Source organism: Eptatretus burgeri, chromosome 5 (genome assembly GCF_056783735.1).
Source record: "Eptatretus burgeri isolate ZD-2024b chromosome 5, Ebu_testis_v1, whole genome shotgun sequence".
Classification (NCBI taxonomy): Eukaryota; Metazoa; Chordata; class Myxini; order Myxiniformes; family Myxinidae; genus Eptatretus; species Eptatretus burgeri.
The window spans coordinates 85667365-85692038 of NC_140965.1; the positions used below are offsets into that span (position 1 = coordinate 85667365).

The window sequence follows — 24674 nt, forward strand, 5'->3', positions numbered from 1 at the left end:
GAGAGAGGGGCGAGAGAGAGGAGGGGGAGAGAGAAGGGGGTGAGAGGGGGCAAGAGAGGGGAGGGAGAGAGGAGGGGAGACAGAGGAGGGGAGAGAGAAGGGCAGGAGAGGGGGGTGAGAGGGGGGCAAGAGAAGGGAGAGAGGAGGTGGGAGAGAGAAGGGCGAGAGAGGGGAGGGACAGAGGAGGGAGGACAGAGGAGAGGAGGGAGAGGAGGGGGGAGAGGAGGGGGGAGAGGAGGGGCGAGAGAAAAGGGGCGTCACAATTCTTCTTCTTCGTTTGATATGACGTCACAATTGATGCTGGGGACCTGATACTGCAGGCACGAAGCTGCACATACTGGCACGCACCTACGGGCACGCCCCTACGGGCCCGCACTAGTTAAGAAATAATTGAGGTTAACCTTTGTTTCCAGAGCATAGTTGCAAAACTATTAACTATTTCTTTATGAAATTTGGTACACACATCAATAATAAATTGAACTGGTGACTTGCTACTTGCCCTCATTTACTATGGCGGGGGATATCGAAGATTTTGTCTTCAACGGATGCTAGTTATTATTTATTTGAAGAATATTTATCAAATTATAGAGCTCCACATCATGGACTACGAATCATATCCAATGCCATATCCTCCTTTACTTAAAGTTAAACTTAAAGTCATATCCTCCTTTACTTAAACTCCTTTCCAGTGGTGAGAATAGCTTGCAATGACTGATTTATATAACCACGAATATCATCGACATACTACAAGTAGTCAGAGAACAGTCTCATTTCTTGGTTTGTGAGCATCATCTCCAAGAGGAAGAAAGAATTCCAATGAGGAATGACAATCAGTCATCAGAAAGTGGGCACTAGTTCCATCAGGATGATCCCAACTGTCCCAGATGGCCCCAAAAACATGTTGATGAACATCATCATGAAATAGAAAATTGCAGGAAAAACAAACCTGACGATTGACCTGGGAGACCACATCGAAAAAGATCACTTCAAGAACAAAGTGAACCCAGCAAAGGATTATGTTGAACAGACCTCTTTTGTCACAACAAACATCTAAGAAGTGTTAGGAAAGTTGGGGGAGTCATTGGCATGGCAGGCAATTACTGGTAGTGTGTCAAGCCTATCATTCCAAAGAATAACATGGAAGTGCAGCTGCACACAAGCTCTTCAATAGGGCTTGTGTGCAGCTGCACAGACAACATCCCATGGTGTTGTGCAATGAACTAGTATTCTAGGGCCTCCAAATTTGCAAACAGATGAGTCCATATACACAGTGTTCAGGTGTGATAGTATGGTCAGTAGATGTTGTCAAAATACCAATTATGGACTTAATGGTGTCAGATGTTAGAATCAAAGTCCAAACTGGGATGACAGCATGGGGAGGCCCGACAAAGTACCTCCAAAAACGAAGGCTTGTTAAAAAAAATTGTACCTTGTACGACTCCCTCTACTCTTGGGGCTGGCAGGATAGCCAATAGGTATGCCCACTCACCTCCAAGCTCTTGAGCCTGGGTTCAAATCTTTCCCAGCTATAAACTCTCATTCTGGTGCTTCACAGGCAGGGTGTGTGTGCTCCATCCCTTGGATAGATGTTAAAATGGCATCCCGTCAGCCAACATTAGTTTGTGGACATTAAGGATCCCACGGTGTCCTTTGCAAAAAGTGTGCGAGCTGTTGTTGGCACCATGAACAAATTACAAATTCCTGCCCTAACTACTGAGTCGAATGTCAGGTCCGGCCAGCCAGTTCGTGAAAGACTTGAGCCCAAAACTCCTCTCACTGCTCAACAACAACGTGGAAATAACTGTGGCTGATAAATAAAAAAAGAAGAAGAAATCTCTCCTCTTAAATGATGCGAAAATTACAAATTGTAACCACATAATCCAACCCAACTCCTTTTCGACGAATATGGAGAAACTTGTAAACAATGGTTGTGTGTATTTTGCATTCGATAGAAATGTAACATTCACAAAATAAATTACTTCGAAGTAATTTTTGCCTTAAACCAAAACTAGAACTTGTACTCCAAACATGTGTAAGTTGCACCGAGATGAATGCGCCGTACACTGGCAGCGGCGACACGATATGCACAAAAAGACAAAAAAAACCCATGTTTTCTGCCCGTGTAGATAGAAGTCTCACCAAATGCCATACCATTGTGTTTTGAAGCTCAGAACACACTATTCACCAGAAGCCATATTTAACCCATTCACCCTCCTTTATGCACAGACTCTGCTGAGCTTATGTCTATGCTTATCCTCACAATGGTACAATTGTTCGATTTCAAACTGTTTTCAAAGTTCAGACATCAAGCGCTCTAGGAAATCCTGGCACGGCACAACCATGATCTTTTCTATGGAAATAACAAATCTCAAAACATCATCCAAGAGTTGCCAATGAATCGTGTTATGTTATTTGCCAATTATGCCTCCAGGTGTCCCTGATGCCTTAAATGGGACAACCTCCCTTTCTGGCTCTCTTCAGTTGTTTGTCTGAGGACAAGTTCCTTGCTGCTGAAGCAGTCTCATGCCGAGTATTGCACCGAGTGGTTTGCCATTGCTTTGCCAGGGATAGTTAGGGCAAGAGTTTGTAACTTGGCATTTAGCCAGGGTGACAGAGAGAGTTTCCTCGCTCTACAGAAAAACACCGTGGTATCTTTAATGTCGGCCAGCAACAACCAATGCTGCCAGATGGGATGCCCAGATTATCGCCCCATCCAATGATTTGTGTACTCATTGATGCAAGTACACGCTGCCTGTGAAACACCAGTGTGACAGTTTACAGTTAGGATGAGAAATCGAACGCAGACAAGACTGCTCAATGGTAAGAACACGACCTCTGAGCTATCCTGTGGCATCAAATGGCACAGCAGAAGACAGTCTTTTAATACTTCGTTTCTTATACTTCTTTAAAGGAAATAGAATCCTCCTAAACCTATCCCATATAAATGTGACAACTTGTTTTTGATAAGTGACCCCTCAACATTGTGACTCAGAGTGATGACGTCATCAGAAGCTCGAACTGAAAGTAAAGTTTAACTGTAAGTTTAGGTCATCAAGGTGTTTCACACCTTTGAAAGAGACTTGCATTGGAAAATTCTAGAAAATGCAACAAAACCGTTCAACTAAAATACTATGTTGGTTGGGGTTCGGGGAGGACTTTGTGCACACCCCCCCCCCCCCCCGGAGAATGGAAACACAAACACATAAATAATCAGTTATTTCTTTAGTGTTCTATTTAGAAGTTCGGTAAATCGTATTTATGTGACAAATATGTGTTGCACATGTGAGCAAATAGGGTTGTGGTCCCATCCTCCCCCCCCCCGCCCCCTTTTTCTATATTTTTCTTTCACATCTATATCTCTATTTCGAACATTCTCTTTCACTTCATACCATTCTCTAGCATCCACTACATTACACACTACAGACATTGCCTCACTTGAAACCATTCCCAGCAAAAAGCATTCGCAAACCATTGCCTCAGGCTTGACGCCAGCTGCACTGGAGCGGAAACCACGTTGACATGAGGATCCAGGGGCAAAGATGGAAGTTGCTGGAAGACGCTAGAACATTACACCCTTTAACACCCCCCACCGCCCCCTGCGTGAGCTGAATGTGGCACAGCTGGGCCAATGAGGAGACAGCACTGGAGGTTCTAGCAGCTTGTATGGAGCAGCCACCCATGGACTGGATGGGGAGAAAACGGCAGAGTCCACTCAGTTCACCCTCTCTCGACAAAAGGACATCATAGCAAGAAATAGAGAGAGCCGTTCTCCACTGAGATTTCCCCGCTTGCAGTTCGTGCACACAGAACGGAGTTCCGTGCTTTTCCTTACACTTCACGCTTTTCTCTTTCACATAACACACATTTCCCCATGTACGTTTTCTTCGTCTTCACACTTCTTCATTCTTTTCACTTCTTTCCGTTCGCTTTTTTTTTGCAGCGGCTTCCACATGACAGTCCTGACATGGCACCTTCAGCACCACAGCTAGGACAGCAGAGCCTCGGAATGCAAATCCCCACATTTTCAAATGGAATGAGCCGTCCTGGAGCCAAAGAACATCACGCAGGATGGATAGGCTCCGGCATGCACGCCAGACCATTGGAGCTCTGCCACATGAGGGGAGCGCAAGGAGGGAGTTCAGGAGCCAGGCTGTGATGACGGTTGCTCAAACCGGAGCGACTGCAGGTTCGCTGACAACATGTTTTAGTCCCCATTCTTTTTGTATCTTCCTCTATAATCTCTACCCTCTACCCTCTACCCACCCCTCCATGCCATTCCTCAGGTGTATGGATCCAGTATTTTAGTTCATGGTAAGTGATTGTCGTAAGTGCTCTGGGGCAGTTATGATCACGTAGAGGTAAGGGCAAATGTACATGAGTTTCATCTGTGTTGAATTATGTGCCATTTATGTGTTTAATTTTTCCTGCCATTTTTGATGTTTGAGTGTTCCCGCCATTTTATCATTAATAATCTTCCCATCATTCCTCCCGTCTTTTTCCGCTCTTTCATTTATTTACCAGCCTTTGTAATAAATTCATGAAAGTGTTGATACGTTTCTTGATTTATCCTGCTTGTGGTTGGTCCGTGATAGCCTTCACGGGGGGGGGGGGGGGGGGAATTGGTCCGAGACTTTCGTTACTACGGTAGCCCACGTAATGCAGCATGCGGAGTTGGTTCGCTCGGCCAAGTAATTAACCTCTGCGTAGTCGCAAGCACGATCCCCGTCTGCCACTCTTGACTCACTGTCACGTTAAATCAACTCTGGGCGTGAAGATCCGGCACGAGTTAAGGGTTGTAGATGACGTCAGTGGTCTCAAGGGACATGTCGCCCTCTTGGAGTTACCAAGAGGCAACGTCCGTAACAATACACTTTGTTTTGTTTCATAATGGAAGCACCAATGGCATCATATATTATCATAGTTGGCTACAATGGCTATTTTCCTTTTTTAACCCCACAATTTTTGAAAAAAATGGGAGGATGTTGTAATCAGCTCTGTCTCTCTGTATGTCCGTATGACCATGTGTCACACTATCTCCTCCTAAACGGTTGTTCCGGTTTTTCACCAAACTTGGTAGTTATGATCACCACATGTCATGAAGGTGTAAGAGCACTATCATTTTTGGTACCACACCTTTGGGCAGGGTCAAAAGGTCAAAAACCTAAAATGCAATGACAGGCACATATTAAACATTTTCTCAATGAAACTGTGTATGCAATCATAATTTGGAGGACACATTAAGCATTGTAACAATTTTTTTGATTTGATCCCCGGTTCATGCCCCAGGAGGTGGGGACTTAGGGTCACATGGGTCAAAATGGGGGGAAAATGTTTAACTCAAAATTTAATATTGGGTCATTCCTGATGGACCTTTTTGCCATCTTTCAACTTTGCTTTAGGTGGGAAGCGTGGGGATTTGCGATGGTGTGCCACTGACTTCCCTCTAGTTTTAACAATAAAGGAAATATGTCATTAAAGTGACTTTGATTGATTAAAAATGTTATATGCATTCATTTTTCAAGTTTTTTTCCCTCTGCATAATGACTGTGTTGTTGATATTTTTTTATTACTGACAATTCGTAGATAACTGAAGCTTTGAATTGGCACGATACATGTGACCAGCCAAACAAATTAAGTGAAGTTTAAAAATAAACTATACGAGGATGGATCAAGGTTGACATCGACCTCAAATTACATTGAAAATCAAAAACTATCGGGGGTTTGATGAAACTTTACACCCATTTCTCAAGATAATCCACAGCCACAGAATTCATGGCAGCCATGCACATAAACCCTTAGTAGCAACGTTGTTCAGGGAATGTTTCCATATATCGTGTGCGCGTAATAAGGATTATTAACTAAAATGGCTCACAAATCTCCTAAAAGAAGCTGAAAATACTTGGAGAAGTACACAAGAGAAAGGGATGTGTGTCTGCATAACGAAAGAGCTGGAGAACTTTCTCAGTTCATTCAAAGCACAGAGATCTTTCAGCTGCATGCACTGCAGAATCTCGACGAAATGGGCCAGTGTAAGGCCTGGGAGCGTCGTTGACAGACTTGTGCAACAAAAAAAAAACCCCCAACAGATCACCAAGTGAATGGACTTTGAACCTTGTGGAAGTGCCTCCTGTGATCATGGCATGCTTTGTGATTTATTTAATGGATGGCTGCAATTGTAAAGACAATGCTGTGCGTCATTTCCAACAGAGGAACGGCTACCGACTCTTTGACAAAGGATATCTTCATGACGTAAAAATACAAAAAATTTGTGCCAGCTATTGTTCACATGGGAGCGAGATGTATGAGGTAGACTTCCCAAAGGGAGTCACCGTATCTGCTTTCGGGTGCTTCTTAACAGTGATTGAAGGTCACGTCTGGGGCTTGTGAAGGCACAGGTAAGTTTAAAATCAGCATTTAAAATTAAATTACGAATAACTAACTATTAATCATGTTTGGGTGGGGATATGAGGGCTGTTGTAATAAATAAATTGCTCATTTGGTTCTGGGCCACAATATAAATTGTACTAGATTTTTACATCTATTGCTAAAAGGAGAAGTCTGTGTGTGTTTTTATCCAGTGCCTTCGCTCGCTTGTATTAACAGGAAATTATGGGAATTAGACGCCTCCCATCCATGGATATTTCTGTTCGTGAATCCAGTTTGCATCCAGGAACATAACAGTTACAGTAAACCACCCTGAAATTGCCACTCTTTCATTTATATGCAAAAAAATTGTGTTTAAAATAATATTTTAATTCAGATTTTGCCCAAGCAACAGCAGGTTAAAAGTGCCCGCACTAGTCGAAGCAAATCATTGAAAACACACACACACACACACACACACACACACACACACACACACACACACACACACACACACACACACACACACACACACACACACACACACACACACCGCTTGTGCAAAATGCTCATTAGGCCTAAAATGTTGAGTTTCCGGTAACCCGACCTACCTCAATAATTCCTGCCGACCCCAATTTGTTATTTTTTACAAGGACTGACTTCCGAGCCGCTATTTTATGTCTGCTGTGCATGGCATTGCTCTGTGCTATCATTGACTGCTGTAGTCTCAGCAGATATAATCGGTGGCTGTCTATTTCAGTGAAGAGGTCAGAAAGTTTTATCGACATTTTAAAAACATTGCAAACCCACCTATCGACACATTGATGGTGTCTTGTTAAAAGTCAGAAAATGGACCCTGGCTTAACATTCCCGAATTTGACAGAAGTCATGGCTGCCGTGCAGACATTTGGTGTTCGTTTTGTTCACTTAAAAGTGCCGATGTGGTCACCAAGACACACAAGATGTCAGACCCATGAGGTCTGCATTTGACATACTTATGTCTGGCAAAAAACGCCTACCACCCCCCCCCCACAAAAAATAGGGGAGTATAACAATTGCTATGTTACCATATTTTGCAGATTAGCTTCATATTTTGAAGCGTATATACTTCATGGATGCCCCAAAGGGCTTAATCTGGGATATTTGTCACTGCAAAGAGTCTAATATCTGAATATACAAGATTTTCAAGAATGATGAATGAGAGATTAGTATTCTTCATTTCCTTCATATGTCCGGTTGAGCCATGTTAATGATGTGCTGTCTTTATCACTGCTGAGACCAGCTTCACTGTTTCAAGGAAACCAAGCAGAGATACTAAAATGGTGTCATTTAATCCTCTGACTTGTGTGCACAACACTGTTTTGCCCCCAATTTTGTATCTCATGATGGACATGTTAAGGTTCATGATTCTATGTCTTTCCAACCATTAACATACTGGTTTAAAAGATGTAGAATCTGAAATACTGGACTGCTTCCATTCATACCTCATTTTTAAAGTCCCATATTGAGGGCTCGCATTAACTTTTGGTAGTAACACCCTGAGAAAGCACACCTGGCCCTGGTGTGCACATTGCCAATCTCATTTCATTCCATAACAACTCAGTGCAGGTCCGTACATTGATGGTTTTCCAATGTTGAAAAAGATCCGACATAGATTACATTAGGGTCCCAGAGTACAATTGCAATAAGCTTTCCTTTAATTTGTTTTGCTGGAAGGAACCAAGAATGTGGCCACTGCATGCTGAATTACTTTGACTCTTGCGCGAAATGATGAACCAAGGTCTCATCACACGTGACAATCTTCTTCAAGAAATCATCTCCCTCCCTACGGTAGCATACCAGGAGCTCGGATGGAATGGCCACACAAGTCGCCTTTTGATCAAACTTGAGGTCCCTTTGGTGACCATCTTGCACTCGTCATATTGAATTTCAATTGGGAATGAATGAAAGTTTCAAACACTTCCAACAGTGACATACACTTCTTCTACAATTTAATGTATAAAGTCATCCAGCACTCCTCCCAAATTAGCTGCCAAAAACAGTGAATATTTGCTTTCGTGTAAACAATCCGTTGCATGCGAGAACGCTCAAGATCGCTCACCAATTTACAGCCATTTATGAACTCACTGCATCATTCAAACACAACTACATAAAAGAGGTGCATTACCAAATTATGCAGTCGGTCTCCTCTGAGTTCAGTTCATTTGATGTTCTCCTTCCCAAGGAGCCAAGTGATACACCTCCATTCCACACATGGGACTATCTTGACCGCCATTTTCGTTTTATCCAGAATGCTTTGACCACCGTTTATGTCATTTCCTGTTTAACGCACTATCATTGCACAACATTTCAGCAATGAACAATTATTTTTGCATGTTCTACATAAAATAAGTCCAAGTCAACCTTGAACCACCTTCATATATTATAACATAATTTGATCATAACAACTTCAAGCATGAACTGGTATTTCATTCCTTAAGTATATTGTAATTTACATTTTCTCTCCAGGTTCCAGAATGGCTAATTGAGTAGAGTAAATGATTGGAATTGTAAATACAGAAACCCATTCTTGAAATTGGGGAAGAATTAAAAAACGAAATAAATAAATAAAATCTGTGGCCATTTTCCCTTCATGTGAAACCTTTCAATGAATGAGACCATCAATTGTGTGAACAGCTCAAAAACCCATCATTCATTCATTTATATGCAGCACAAGGCTGCGGGGTAGCATCATTGGCTGAGAGCACGGCTGTGCCGCTAATGCGATGCCCTCTACTGGCTCGGGCAAGAATTTGGAATTTCGCCAGGTTGCCAACAATAGCTCACCTACTCTTTATGAAGGACACCGTGGGATCTTTAACATCGACCAATGAATGCTGGCAGATGGGATGCCCAGATTTACGTCCATCTGGGGTATGGCACACACATTGACCCCTTGCCCTGCCTGTGAAACACCAGGATGACAGTGTATAGCTGGGTCGGGATTCAAACCCAGGCTAGACAGCTTCGAGGCAAGAGTCGTACCTCCAGGCCATCCGATCAGCCTTTCAAAAACCCATGAACCACATGTATTATGAAACTCACAAACTTTGTATTTTCAATTCCTCTTTCTACATTGGATAAACTTCTAAAGAATTTCAAACTTTTTTCTTCTTCTCACCTTTGTGTCAAGTTCATCAGATCACAAGCTGTACTGTTGTATTTGTGATGACATCAACTGCAATTGTATGATTTATTTGTCCTATAAATGCATTATTCCTTTGTATTGCCTTTGAAGGAAATTATTTGGTTCATTATTAAATTTAATGCTTTCTTCAGAAAAAGAAATGTGCTTCAAACTGTAAACTTAAGCAAAATTATTTGCCTTAATAGTTATCTATTCATCATTATTAAGTCTGATAATTGCAGTATTATTGCCTCGTGAAATGCACAGACAATCCTAGCACCAGGCCACCGTCTGGAATTTAAGCGGCTATCATTCATACCGCCAATGCCGCTGCACTTTGTGGAGGTGGGGAGGGTGAGGTTGGGGTGCAGGAGGCATCGACAAACAACCGATCCTTTCATCTGTACCTCCTGGAGCTTGCCAAAGCCAAGGCTAACACCAGACAACATCCCTTCATCGGCCCCTTGAAGTTTTTTTTTTGGTGTCCATCGCCCGGTGCTTAATGCGCAAATGTTCTGCAATGCATAATCTATTTCCATTTTGGAAAGTAATTGTGGGTTCTTTTGTGACCATAACCCCTTATTTACAAGTCAGTGTATATAAACAAAAATTGTTTTGCCTCTTCCAGCCATGACTCGCTTCAAGCTCACTTATCATTGTCCATACATTTGGAATTTGCTATTTGTCTACAAATTTTAGGTTCATAGTAGTGGGAAGGTGACAAACTAACTGTGGGTGCAGTGGAAGAACATGTTGACACAACATGGGGATGAATGAACATGAGGAGGAAAGAGAACATGGAAGGAAACATAGCAATCCACAAGTAGATGACGAAAGGTAGAGGAGTGTCAATGAGCATAGAAAAGTTCACGAGTAGGGATGGAGAATGACCAAAGGTGGTGGTTCATGCCAACCTGAATTCCATAGGGAAGATTGGGATTCAATAGAGCTCGGAAGGAGGTTGCACAAATGGAAAAGGAGAGGAACAATGGAGTGGAGGTAAGTAGTAAGCCTGGATTTTGGAAGTTCCACAAGTAAGGAATTGTCCAAATGGCAGGCTTTACCATTTGTCTAGAACTTGTACACACCATGCTGCTCTTCTAGATGAGTACACTGGGCTGGTTTTACAAAGAGTTCAAATAAGTAAGGTTAGTATGAATGATGGGACCTAAATGAGGACGTTCAATCATGTAAACCAAAAGGTACAAGCAAGCAATTTACTTTGTGTCTGACAACATGAAGGTAACATTTTAATGCCAAAAAGGTAACCCAAAGGGATATTTGTGTATCCTTGCTTCGTGAGTGTCGATTCCCTCATGTCGGCCTATTCGACAATTAAAACTCAACCCTGTGCTTTCATCTTGGAGCAGGCTATTTCCACAGGTACACAGTGGGCTTTCACCACTGCAAGCAATTTGGAAGCAAATTATTGTCCCAAGGTAGGAATAACAGAAACAAAAATGCCTGAGGCCTTCTGCTATGCTGTAAACCAACATTCAAAAGCTATTTTTACGATTCCATTTGTCAACGTATTCACCTGCGTAAAATAACTACACGCTTCATTTTTGCAAATCAATTAAAGGAAGACAAAAATAGATAACTAACTGAACATTGTATTTGTCATTGTTGAGACAGTTGTTATTACCTCTGCCAACGAAGGTGAAGGAGATTATGTTTTCACCCCTTTCTGTCTGTCTGTTTGTCTGTGTACAGGATATCTCAAAAAGTTGTTGACGGATCCGGATGAAATTTTGTGGACAGGTTGGGTGTGTGACAAGGACGAACTGATTACATTTTGGTGAAGATCCGGATCCGGAAACGAGAACTTTTTAAGCGATTCTTCACCATTGAGAGATATGTAGCATGATATCTCAAAAAATGTATTGGACCCGATATGTTCTCGTGGATTAGGTATTATGTGGTGGAGGTATGTGCTCTACTGAGTACTCTTCTAGTTTTACAAATGTATTTTCCACATTGTATTGTATGGTATCTTGAAATGATAACCTCACAATATTCGACCGATGCTTTAAGCCTGATGTGGGGTTGAGTTTCAAGCATTGATAATCTCAGAATGAGCTCAAAGTTGAGTCTCAAATCTGAACTGCCAAGTCCAAATGTGAATGTGCAATGTCGAGAGTCAATTTTTCATTGGAAATATCTGGATTTAAGTGAATAAAACATTTTTACAAAGCCACATCTCAAATATAAACACGGGGCTGGTGCTGCAGGTCTCGTGCCTTTTGGATGATATGAGGAATACATCTGCGTAATATGAAAAGTAAATCTTTTTTTGTTGTTGTTGTTGTTTTGTATACCTTGTCGAGGCTCGTATGAGAGCTAACACACGACGCACAGCAAGGGGGGCAAGAGACAAGAGGGGCGGAAGAGGGAAGGACAAAGCAGTGGGGAACAGAGACATAAGGAGATCTGTGAAAGGGAGAAGAATGGGGTGGGGAACATGGGGTATACAAGATGGACACTATGAAAACTTTCAGGAAGGAAAGCAGGGAATTTGAAGGAAGTGGGTTTGGGGTGGATTAACGGGGGTAGAAAAGATCGAGGTTTTGGATGGGAGAAGATAAGAGGTGGTGGTGAACAATTGTTTTGAAGGCCTGGATGGAAGAATGGGATTGAACAGAGTGTGGGAGTTTATTCCAAAGGCGAGGAAAAAAAGAGGAATGAAAGAGGGAAGGTGAACAGTTATTCCTGATTTTGGTATTTTTACCAGAAGGGGGTTGTTGGCAGACTTTTAACACCCTGCGGAAATATGGAGGGGACATATCGCAGAGAGAGCAGGGGGAGGGGGGGCGACACTGGAGAGGAGACGGGAGAAAACAGAAAGACCACCAACCTGCCTGCGGTGAGAGAGAGGGTGAGAGATCTAATGACGCAGTCTCATCGCGGGAGATATCAATGATCCTAAATGCCTTGGTTTCCACAGCGTGACCCTGCGAAAGGTGAGAGGCAGGAGCACCAGCACAGAGGGGAGAGCAGTACTCCATCAGGCTGCGGACGAAAACTTTGTATATGGTCAGGAACTCAGGTCGGCCGAGGAAGGACTTTGCATGACTGGGGATTCCCAGTCATGTTGGAAATGTGGCTTTCCCAGGAAAGATCATGGCAGATAGTGAGACCCAGAAGCTTGAATGAAAGGACTTCTTCCAGAGGATTGTTGAGAAAGTATGTGGGGGGGGGGAGGGGGGTTCTAAACGGACCTTTTGGAGAGACATAGTGAGAGTGTGGGATTTGTCAGGATGGAAAGACATGTTCCACATGTTGGACCAGTTTGTGATTTTATCCAGATCTGCAGAGAGTTAAGAAGCTGCGGCTTGCTGCTCTGAGGGACGACAGATGGTACGACAGAGGGTGAAGTCATCAGCAAAGAGATAAAGAGGATTTGCCAGAGAATTGGAGAGATCATTGATGAAAACCAGAAAATGAGCAGGGCCCATAATGCTGCCTTGAGGAACTCCAGCCTGGACAGGAAGAGGGGGTGAGAGAACTCTATTTAGGGCCACACGTTGGCTGCGACAGGAGAGGAATTCTGCGAACCATGAGTGGAGATGGCCTTGAAATTTTGAACTGTTTCTGAAATGTCACGCATACAAGCCAAGATACCAAGATGGTTGCTACGGCAACATAATTCAGCCAATTACAGCTGTGATCTTATCAGGTTGAGACAATTCCTTGAAGAATAGATATTTGCAATATTAAAGCTAAATGTTCAACGGTTATTGAAACATCACATACACAAAAGTACATGGACAGATGATGGGTCGGTTGGTCAGACCGGACAGAGTTTATTCTAATGTCCCTCATCTCCGACCTTGTTGGAGTGGTGGGGGACAACTAGGATGACACTCGGTAGAGCGCATACCTCTGCCAGGCTGAACAGTTTGCTTTTTGTATCCCACTGATATGCCGGATCTGCATCCGGACCTTAACCAAAATCGAATCACCTTGTTCTCATCATCGACCCAACTCATCCACTAAACAACGAATCTATCAAGTTCTGTCGTAATCCCTCCATAACCTCTTGAGATATCATGCTGTATATCATTTTTGGCCCAATCTCTTAATCGGGAAGAATCACTTAGAAACTTTTAGTGTCTGGATGCAGATCCAGATCCTCTCCAAAACCAAATCAATTCATCCACGTCACACACTCAACCTGTCTACCAAGTTTCGTCCTAATCCGTCCGAGGCTTTTTGAGATATCCTTCTCACAGGCAAAGAGACATACAAACAGACAAACAGGGGCGGATACAAAACATCCATCCACCTTTGGTGGCAGAGGTAATAAAAGGAACTGGAGTCCAACTTGCCAGTTGTAATCCTAAACCATGCTAGTTAAATGTTAACTACTTGGTAATCATTATGAAATACAGGGACTTAGCATCATAAAGGATGAGAAGGTCAAGTATTGATAATAGAGAAAGAGGGAAGAGATAGATGATAGGACTGAAACCTAAATCGGTTCAAGTAATCTCAGCATTCAAAGCAATGGTAACTCATCCTCCACATAAATATGTGATTTATCTAACGTAACAATCAGATAAGTTTGGTTTTCAATATACTGTACGTGTGTGTGTGTGTGTATGTGTGTGTGTGTGTGTGTGTGTGTGTGTGTGTGTGTGTGTGTATGTATATGTATATATATATATATATATATATATATATATATATATATATATATATATATATATATATATATATATATATATATATATATGTATATATATATATACACACACACACGACTTGGGGAACCATAAGAAGGGCAACTTTTGACCATGTCAAGATTTTCTTAGTAATGTTATTGTGAATAAATTTCAAATTTCCTCCAATACACTGGGCTGCATTTGAAATATTTTTTTCAGAGGTCTAGGTTTTCTCAACGGCCCCCATATGTTTTTTGCATGCTGAATTCAGAAATGTATCTCATTTCACTCAATCAGGTCAAGTTTTTATGCGATCTCAATTTTAAGGAAAAAAAAAAATCAAAATTTTTGTTTTTTTAATTAGCATTTTTAAAATTCAAAATCAGACTTACATTGAGAGAAAATGTACAAACTATACATATAATGGCACACAAGTACCGTTAATGTGGAGGAAAGTGCCTTCTCAATTACTTTCATTTCAATTTCAGGAAAATATAGATAAATCGTTTTCTGGCAACACCCAACTTCAGTCGCTCCAGCAGTCACTGTTTTCCTTCGTCTTTTTAATGTTGAATTTCACATTAACTTTGAATGTTGAATTTCACATTTCACAAAACCTGACCTGATTGAGCGAAATGAGATACATTTCTAAATTCAGCATGCAAAAAACATATAGGGACCGTTGAGAAAACCGAGACTTCTGAAATGACGCAGACCAGTGTTATCTGTGACAGAAATTTTATATATTTTTTACAGGTATTAAAAATAATAGGGAAATTTAACATTGAGCAGTGCATATTTATTTATGACACGTACATTGAAACAAAGTCACCGAAGAGAGTGCAATGAGTATTCCAGAGAAGATTCTCAGCATCTCATGTACCTGCTTACCAACCAACAAAGCAATAGTGTGGAAGATGAAAGATACTCTGGCTCATTACAAAACGTGAATAACGCATGTTCAGGACGGTGTGTTCATCTTCGTGTCCCAGAGTCTATTGAAGGTGTACGACAACGCGTGAGAGAAGTCCACACAAACCAACAAGACGACTCTCAGCTGAAAGAGGAATCAGTCGCACATCAGTACGATGAATACTGAAGGGAGACATTGAGCTTTTTCCTCATAAAATTCAGCTTTTCCAGCTACTTGATGAAAATGATCACAGAAAATGGTCAGACTTTGGTAACCACTTTTCTGAAGCAATGAAAAATGAAGAGCTCAGTATTTATGACGTCATTTTCTCTGATGAGTGCCATATTTAAATTAATGTGATGATGAATAAACAGAATTGCAGATTTTGGGGATTGGAAAAGTCACAAGAACATGAAGAAGCATCGCTTCACTGAAAATCACTGACTATGGTGAATCTATGTCATCACAAATCAAGGTCACCATTTGTTTGAACACGTCAATACTAAAACGTCACGAACTGTGACAATAGTTGTAGATCATTATCACCACATTCTAAAGACTTACTTATGGACCAGGGTGAGAAATAATGATAGTCTGTGGTTTCAACAAGACGGAGCCACAACCAACATCTCCAATGAATGTCTCGCTTGGTTGAAGGATAAATTTCCTAATCGTCTTATAGTAATAGAACTCAATTCCCGTACACCCCCAGATCCACTGACTTGTCACCCGTTGGATTATCTTATATGAGGACGAGTCAAAGGGAGAGTGCTTCAGGTGAAATCAAACAAAAATGCCGATTGTTAATCGTTTAAAAAAAGAAAAAAAATATTCGTCCATTGCAATGACACGTCTGTCAGAAAGTCAATGGCATCACACTGATGGTGAGTGACTGGTATACACCGAAAAACCGTCACCTTCAGTAGTTAGGAATGTCATACACTGCCCTGATGGGGCCAAACAAAGGCCAAAACTAGTCGGTAGTTTTACCTTTTCAGCCACTGGTGACACTCACCATTTGAACGGCTAGCTTGCAGTCAGAGTGAAATGCGTTGTTTGTTTACAATGAAATAAAGACACCATGGCATTGCAGAGTCACGACATACCTTTAAATCGCCTTAACATCAAACACATATGACTCCAACACTTACTGATGGGGGCTAGTAAGGAAAGACAATGTGCTTGAGCGGTAGACATTTCATGCTGCCCCAGGTGCATTTCGGAACTCACCACTCACCATCAGTGGGGTGCCATTGACTGGTGTGTGTGTGTGTGTGTGTGTGTGTGTGTGTGTGTGTGTGTGTGTGTGTGTGTGTCTCTGTGTGTGTCTCTGTGTGTGTCTCTGTGTGTGTCTCTGTGTGTGTCTCTGTGTGTGTCTCTGTGTGTGTCTCTGTGTGTGTCTGTGTGTGTCTGTGTGTGTGTGTGTCTGTGTGTCTGTGTGTGTGTGTGTGTGTGTGTCTGTGTGTGTGTCTGTGTGTGTGTCTGTGTGTGTGTGTGTCTGTGTGTGTGTCTGTGTGTGTGTCTGTGTGTGTGTGTGTCTGTGTGTGTGTCTGTGTGTGTGTGTGTCTGTGTGTGTGTGTGTGTGTGTGTGTGTGTGTGTGTGTATGTGTGTCTGTGTGTGTGTGTGTGTGTGTGTGTGTCTGTGTGTGTGTCTGTGTTGCAGACTCATGCGTCACCATCGCTTGGTCTGCTGTCATTCCGAAGAGGTAGTCAAATAGGGTTCCATCCACGATTCCACAAAGCCTCTTCTGTATAACGTTTCAGCCTCGATGAGGTGTCGAAGTCTGCGATGCCCGTTCTTGATTCTGAGTCTCAGAAAGTGAAAACCCATGGCTTGCATCATGCTGCTTGCCTTGAGGCTTTCCACTGGGGATCCAAACCTCAGCGAGAGCAGCAGCGGGATTTCTTAGAGGAAGATATGGTTTATTGGCCTGAAGAAGCTTGCTGGGAAGCGCGTGAAATGTCACCTGAGACCGGGTCTGCTCCTGCTTGTTTTTCACATAAATTAACACCATAGATCGTTACTTTGTCGTTGGATACAAATATATATATATATATATATATATATATATATATATATATATATATATATATATATATATATATATATTGTTGTGGTTACCAAATTCGCAAACCACCATTCAGGTCCCTTAGGTGAGGTATCTCGGTAAGTGCATGTGTAGTTAGGCCCAAACCCGTTGTCTAGTGGGAATACATGTCATTTATGCGAGCTGCGACTCTTCAGGATAGCCGTTTTTCTTTTACTATCTTTATTTTGGACCAACCGCCATGATTACCCCCACAACCACAACATCAACCACCAACCACAACGCCGCTTCACCACAACCGCCACGACCTTCACATCACACCTCGCAACCGTAGCATCGCCACCGTTCTTGCCCCGCTGTGGGTACCGGTGTTGGACTCGTGCAGGGCGCACGTTGAACAGCGTGTACAAAATCACGGATTTTGTGCTTCAAAAACGGATCAAAAACGACACACGCCCACTTTTTGCCGTCCAATCGGTGAGCGAGGGGCGATTTGGCCCCGCCTCCAGAACGATCGATATATGCAAATTTGTGGATCAAAAAGCCTTCACGCCCACTTTTTCTCGGGCCAATTGGGAGCGAGGTGAAAGGTCAAAGGGAGGGGGTCAAAGGCGAAGCTACGGGGGGGGGGATAAAAGGACGGTGTTCGTCAGTCAGCAGATCGAGAAGAAGGAGTCGGAACGGAGGGGACGAGAGTGGAAGTCTGGAGCCCGAAGCCTGCAGTAGCTGGAGAAGCTGAAGAGAGTCGAACGAGGAGAGCCCAAAGAAGAGTCCAGGGTGGAGAGTCCAGAGGCGGAGAGGCGGCAGCGGCGAAGGCAGACGAGGGGGTGCTCGCGTCGGTGCCAGGAGCTGCACGCCCGAGGGAGGCCGGCAGCGCGTCCTGGCCGAGGTGGAGACGCACACCAGGGGTAATAAAGATCCTCTATACCCCGAGCATCAACAACCCCCTCCTGTTTCCCCCCCGCGCTGAGATAGTGCGACCAAGGGGGCCCCTTTTCCCACCCCCTGCCAGGCACTGTCCGCGAGGCCCGCGGAGTGAGGCGCCATCGCCGCTCCGCGTCTCATCACCAGACGGGTAGGCGCGACCCGGTCTCGGCCTCAGGCCCGCCTCATTCTTGGGGGTATTTCTTTTCCTTGGTTTTGGGTATGTGTTGTCGGCGCCGTCTGTGAAGTAGAATTGTATAAGTGTTGCCGTGTGCTCGGTAGTCGGTATTAGCTCTGCATTGTTTTCACTTTTATATTTGCTTTTTGTGTAAATTGCATTGTGTTTTTTCTGTGTGCTTTTGGTGGAATTGTATTTGTGTGCTTTCCGTTCGTCGCGAATAAATGTGCTTTATTGTTGAACTGTTCTCCCGCTTCGCTTCGTCTTTTCCTCCATTGAACCCTCATCTTGCTTCACGTAAAGGGTTGGTAGTGGGCTGAATACGCCCGATAATTAATCGAACCGTCGAGGTCGACGATAACACCGCTCGGTTATTCTGATAGTACGGAACGGGTCGCTTAAGTGGCCCGTGTCCGAAGTCGACCTGCGGCGAGGTGCGATCGCCCGGTCTACCCTCCGCGTGGGTACTTAGGTAGGTCGACCCGGCGAGCAACCCTATCCCACGCGGGGGCTGATTGGCTCGATCGCGGTGAGACCGAAAGGTCCACCCGTGACTGGTTCCCGGCGTTAGTCCGAGAGGGTCACGACTGGATTGTCCGTCCGGTGGGCGACGTGCCGCGATTCGAGTTACGTGGCCGTCGCACGCCGGCGGGCGCGGAATCCGCAACAATATATATGGAATATCTTTCCAACCAGACTCACTTACTCACTGGTATAAATGTTTAGTACCTTCAAGGTGTGATAGAAAGCTGAAATTTTGCATACTGCTGCAACTCGAAGCCAATATCCCAGGAACAAAAGATCACAAATCAGTCGGACAATTTCCATGGACAAAAATATCCAGGAATAAGGCTGTCAGTGCAGCCTCAGTCTGCTCACTGTTGGTCACGTGGCCCAAGACAAAGGAGCTTACACTCAAACTCGTTGCTCAGCAATGCTAACACGTGCCTGCTATGTCGTAACCTTTGCCGTATTTACATTAAAAATTACTATAGCTGTAAACTTTTAAATAAACAGCTCATTCTAATCACTTGATCCACTCGAGTTATTTAGCTGCTTCCAAAAAAATGCAAATGCAATCCACTTCAGTAAAAATATTAAATTTATATTATTCATTCTGTCTCCACATAGGATGCATCCAAGTAGTTGCTTGCTGTGTGCAAAGATGCCCTAACAGTATGTGTGTGTGTGTGTGTGTGTGTGTGTGTGTGTATATATATATATATATATATATATATATATATATATATATATATATATATATATATATATATATATATATATATATATACATATATATTGTTACGGATCTGGGAACCATTTGCATTCAACATACAGGTCCCAAAAGTCAGTTATACGGTTAAGTACATGTGTAGTCAGATCCCTTCCTTTTGTCTAATGGGAGAAGAAAAAAAAACGTGCATTGCGACTTATTTTTAGTGAGGTTATTAAATCTTTACATCTTACGAACCCTCCAACGAACAACCATTCCATTCCCCCATCATGACCCACGACCCAACCGCTGTCTTCAAACACTCTGACTTGCCAACGCAGGGTCTTGCAGCCGTTCCTGCAAGGGTGTCGTGTTCTTGGGGTTGCGCTGGTGTTCTTGAGTGGTTACGAGCAGTGGTTACGAGTTCTTAGTTTGTTTTTGTCACGAGGGTCGAGCAGAGGGTCATCGAGGTGGCTAACGCGTCTCTGCTGGCCCTTCACATGGAAGGGCAGAGCGACCCCGATCTCCCTCCGTGGACCCCGACTATTCACCACCAGAGCTCCGCCAGGAACCACGAGACCCCCATGTGCGACTAGGACCAGGCCGATGACCATTGGCAGGTGCCACAGCATGGAGTAGCCCCTTTTTCTGACGGCCAGGTACCCATCCGGACTCTGACCCCCAGCTCGTGAATGTCTGTCTCTGTCTCTGTCTCTGTCTCTGTCTCTGTCTCTGTCTCTGTCTCTGTCTCTGTCTCTGTCTCTGTCTCTGTCTCTGTCTCTGTCTCTCTCTCTCTCTCTCTCTCTCTCTCTCTCTCTCTCTCTCTCTCTCTCACACACACACATCGGCTAGGGAGTCCAATAAAGAACTCTGGGTTTCTTTTCTTTTTGTGTGTGTTTCTGTGTGTGGGCCAGTCTTGTAAGTAGAACTGAGTAAGTGTTTTTGCTGATTGTAAATATTTCCTTGATTGCATATTCGCATCAATCTGGCTTTTCTCTTTATTTTACTGTAAATAAAACAATTGTAGAAATGTTCCCAGTCCGTTTCTGTCCTCTCTTGGATTGGTCCAGCATGGTTCGGGTCTGAGTATAAGCGGGGTTTCATCCCCGGTAATCGGTCTATCATAGCCGGGACATCCTGAGCAGGCCCCGTTCGACTGCAACGAGCCGGAAAGGTAGGTGGCAAAGCGGTAGTGTGAATCTACTGCTGCCGGTAGAGTAAATCCAGTTCGACCAGGCGTTCCGAGGGCGTGGCTTCGCCGGTAGTTTAAATCGCGTAGCTACTTCGGTAAATTGGCTTTAGACAAACAGACCCTAAGCTACGCGGTTGAGATATTGGCGACCACGGTCAGATAATCGACCCGCCAGCTCGCGGAGTTATCCGAGTGACGGCATACAATTCCGGGGAGTCTGGTGGAGATGACATAGTTTTCCCCCACCTCGTGGTCGTTCTTGCCACCGACCCCGGCCCACAATATATATATATATATATATATATATATATATATATATATATATATATATATATATATATACATATACATATACATATACATATACATATACATATACATATACATATATATCTGAATTTTTGCAAAGAAGAAAAGTCGCTGCACACATCTACATGAATCTTGCAAATGCCCCATTCGTAACTTTTTAACTGAAATGTCTCAGTGAATACAAAAATTACTCATCAACTTTCTTATAATTTCCTGATATGTCTGTAAATTATCAACTTTCTCAAACGACTTGTTTTGCTTCAGTAATTAAAATAATGGAATTTAGTACCAAAGACTTCGCCATGGCAGAAGGTTTGACTAAATAATATATCCAAGCTTGTGGAAAACCCATGGTGATGCAGCAGGAAGATGCACATGGAACGCATTAAAGAATTTTTGTAAAAGTTTGGAAACAAAATCCACCAAGCTTAGGGGAAGACGTTTTACAACCATTGAAGTGGTTAACACAGCCATGTCTTCCGCATTCAGGACTCTTCAGAAGGAAAGCTTCTGTGGTGAGATTGAAAAGGTTGTTTGACTGCTGAGAGAAGGATTGAGATCATGTCGACCAATGTGTTCGTGAATAAAGTTCATTAATCGTGATACATCGAATATGTATGTGGGGGTGACAAAATATTTGGGACGTCCCTCGTACACACTAAAGCATCAAATTCCTTGATACTCCAACTAACCTGACAAAATATCCCTCCCACAAGCAATATTAATCACCTGATCATAGATTTAGGTGAACCTGTTTGGCTTTACCATTTTAGCACTGATCATACGATACTGGCCCTGGCCTGGGATCGCAGATTCAAAGCCCATATACAGCTGAGTTGGTTTGTTTATTGTCTCCTAATGTACTTTTCATTCATATAGAAGTACACCAAGGTCTCCTGATGTCCACGGCATCATCCGCTTAGTCCTGATGTCTGTGTACTCAGTATACAATTCCTTCCATGAACCTTGGCCTGCAGTTTCTGAAATAAAAAAATGAAAAGAACTCAAATATCCAAAGACCACCGTTTCATATTCTGGGGCCGAGAGATGTGAATTTGGTTTTATACATCACCCAAGAGCCACAAGGCATATGGTAAAAGGTTCACATATATCACCGAGGACAAGCACATGCAGAACAAGAACATGAATAAATAAGCTCGTTATACATCCTAAGTGATAATGCAATTGCCTTACACAATGAGAACTGCCTTTCCCCAAATAAGTAGTTGTCCCCATATTGGTAAAACCAACTTACTGACACAGAAATTGTCTTTGGAGAGACCCTTCGATTCCAGGAAATGGCACCAATGTGTTCGGGTTTGCCATGTAAGTCTTCAGAATTAGCAATCTCAACTTCTCTATGCAAACCAGTCCATTATTGAATTATATTTATTAGAATCCTTCTCAGTGATTTTAATCTATACCTTATTGAAACTGCCCTTTATCTATTTTCCACCACATTTCCTGTGTGCTCCGTGTCTGATTGTTCTGTTTAACGGAATTAGAGAGTGCGTCCTCTTGATGTATGATTGGTACGCCATAACTTTAGCTGGTTCTTTTTTAAGCAAGTTGCTTGCAATGGAATAACGTCACACGTTCATTCACAAGTAAATTGAACCGAATGCAAATAAAATAAAATAAAGTAAAATAAAAACACAAGAGATAACCTTTCAGGGAAAAAAAAATTACATATTTTTTCAACGAAACTATCTTTGATTTGTTTTAGATTTGTTATCTTTGTGATTGTTTTAATTTTTAGCTTCATTCATAAAAAACGGAGCCATATCTTTATAAGAATGTTGATATGTCTTGACACCAAATGTTTTTTTCTTCGTATTGATAATACAGGATTTATGGCTGCGAGGATGACCTTGACTCGTAGAGATTTGTGCACTCGCCTCTGAGCTGTCTAGCCTGGGTTTGAATCCCAACCAAATCCTGGTAGTACACATACATCGACGTGTGTGCACAATCCCTCAGATTTGCTGGTAAGCCGGAGGACCCGTCTGCCACTGTTCATCACTGATGGATGTTAAAGATCTCGTGGGATGTTGGTGGACGTTATATATCCCATGGTGTCCTTCGCAAACAGTACGTAAGTTATCACAATGTCCTGAACAAATTACTATTTCCTTCCCGAAGCAACTCCCATCCAACTTCGGTCCTCTCTGGCTGGTTTGTGAAAGACTTGGGCCAAAATTCATCTCGGCTGACCTGATGAGAAGGTGTGATTAATTGGGGCCAATAAACACGTCGTGGTGGATATGATATGATAAGATTTTCAGTTTGCCAGTTTTTATGTAGTTTGCCATTTAAAATGAAGCCAATTGATAACATTGAACCTTCCTTGGAATGTTATTCACCAAGACTGGATGAAAACCACTAAAAAGTTTACAAAATATTAATAAACAAAAGTAAATAATCGTTTTTATTTAAGCCACACTGAAGGGAGGGGGGAGCTGAAGTTTCAGGTCATTCAGGTTAATTGCTACGACATTAAATTTCCATACAACTCTGCCAGCCATCAAGCTATCAGACGCGTTGGCAACAAGAGCATCAGATCTGAGTCTGAGATGTCAGAGGTTCAAATCTTAGCCTGGCCAAATGATATGGAAGACTTTAAATATAAACTGCTGTGTGCTGCTGCCTTGCTTGATGCCCAGTAATTCCTTCGGATAGAATATGGACAAATAACCACAAGTTGGCCTTCATTGTGCAGGAATGATGGGCATAATGGCCTCCTGCATTGAAATTCGCTGTCAGGAAACTCATTTCAGTTTAACCTACCCTGGAGTTATAAATAAGGGTAGAGTTACAAAACATCTCCGATTAGTCAGTAACCTGAACGAGCATGTAAAAATGTGGTCTGCGCTTCACTAAATGAGCAATGTCGCCTCCGAGGAGCGACATTGTTTTGATATTACTGAGTAAAGAGCATGAACTGAGCGAGCTGTGGCCACTTGTGGATTTGGCAGTCATTATGGGGGGGGGGGGGGGGGAGGGGTGAGAAAGAAAACTGGACAAAAACGCGACAGCAATTTCAGCCAAAACTCAGTGGTAGTGATACAAAATAGAATGTACCGTTGTAGTACCCGATCTCGCCTTGCAATGCCGTGCACTTGTATCTGCTCACCCACAGTGTACATGCTTTCATGTACATGTGCATAATGCATGGATAACATGATCAATGTTCGTGCGGAGGGGCCGAGACCAGCACACAGCACATCAGGAAAGCTCGTCCGAGACTGCGAAAGGTAACTGCGCTTTTTCAGTTGCAGGCAGAGTGGGCCAGTGGCATCCAAGACCCGGCAGCGCATTCTACGGTACGTAAAAGAATGGCATTCTGTGCTGCGCGCAAAGACACTTTCATCGCACACCCCATGTGTGCGCACAATCCATTACGTGAACTCCTGCTGCGGAAACAGGGGCCATCACGGTGGTATCATCAAATGCATAAAAACGGCGAAACAAACAAAATGGGAGTCTCTCCAACAAATAAAGAATGTGGTTATCATATTTCGACCAGAATAGTTGACATAAAGGTTAAAGCATCCGTGCTGAGTCTGGAAGGTCAGAGGTTCAAACCTGACCCTGGCTGAGTCATAAGCAAAGACTTTTAAAGTGGTATGTGTTGCTTCCTTGCTTGGCATGGAGCATTTAAAAAGGATAGAGCACAGACAAAGAACCACAGGTTGGCAGCCATT

The 24674-nt window shown here is 43.0% G+C and overlaps 1 protein-coding gene across 11 annotated transcripts in view; it reads right to left on the reverse strand.

The window, feature by feature from the left end:
- Positions 1-24674, reverse strand: part of LOC147026882 (transcription factor 7-like 2) — a 167268-nt gene that overhangs the window by 131785 nt on the left and 10809 nt on the right. The window contains exon 1 of one of the 11 annotated variants that reach the window (XM_085882768.1): positions 8531-8786. The exons of the other annotated variants lie outside the window; for them this stretch is intronic. The gene's annotated coding sequence lies outside the window, so the exon portion shown is untranslated. Of the gene's footprint in view, positions 1-8530; positions 8787-24674 lie in introns of those variants that run through there. 11 annotated transcript variants of the gene reach the window in all.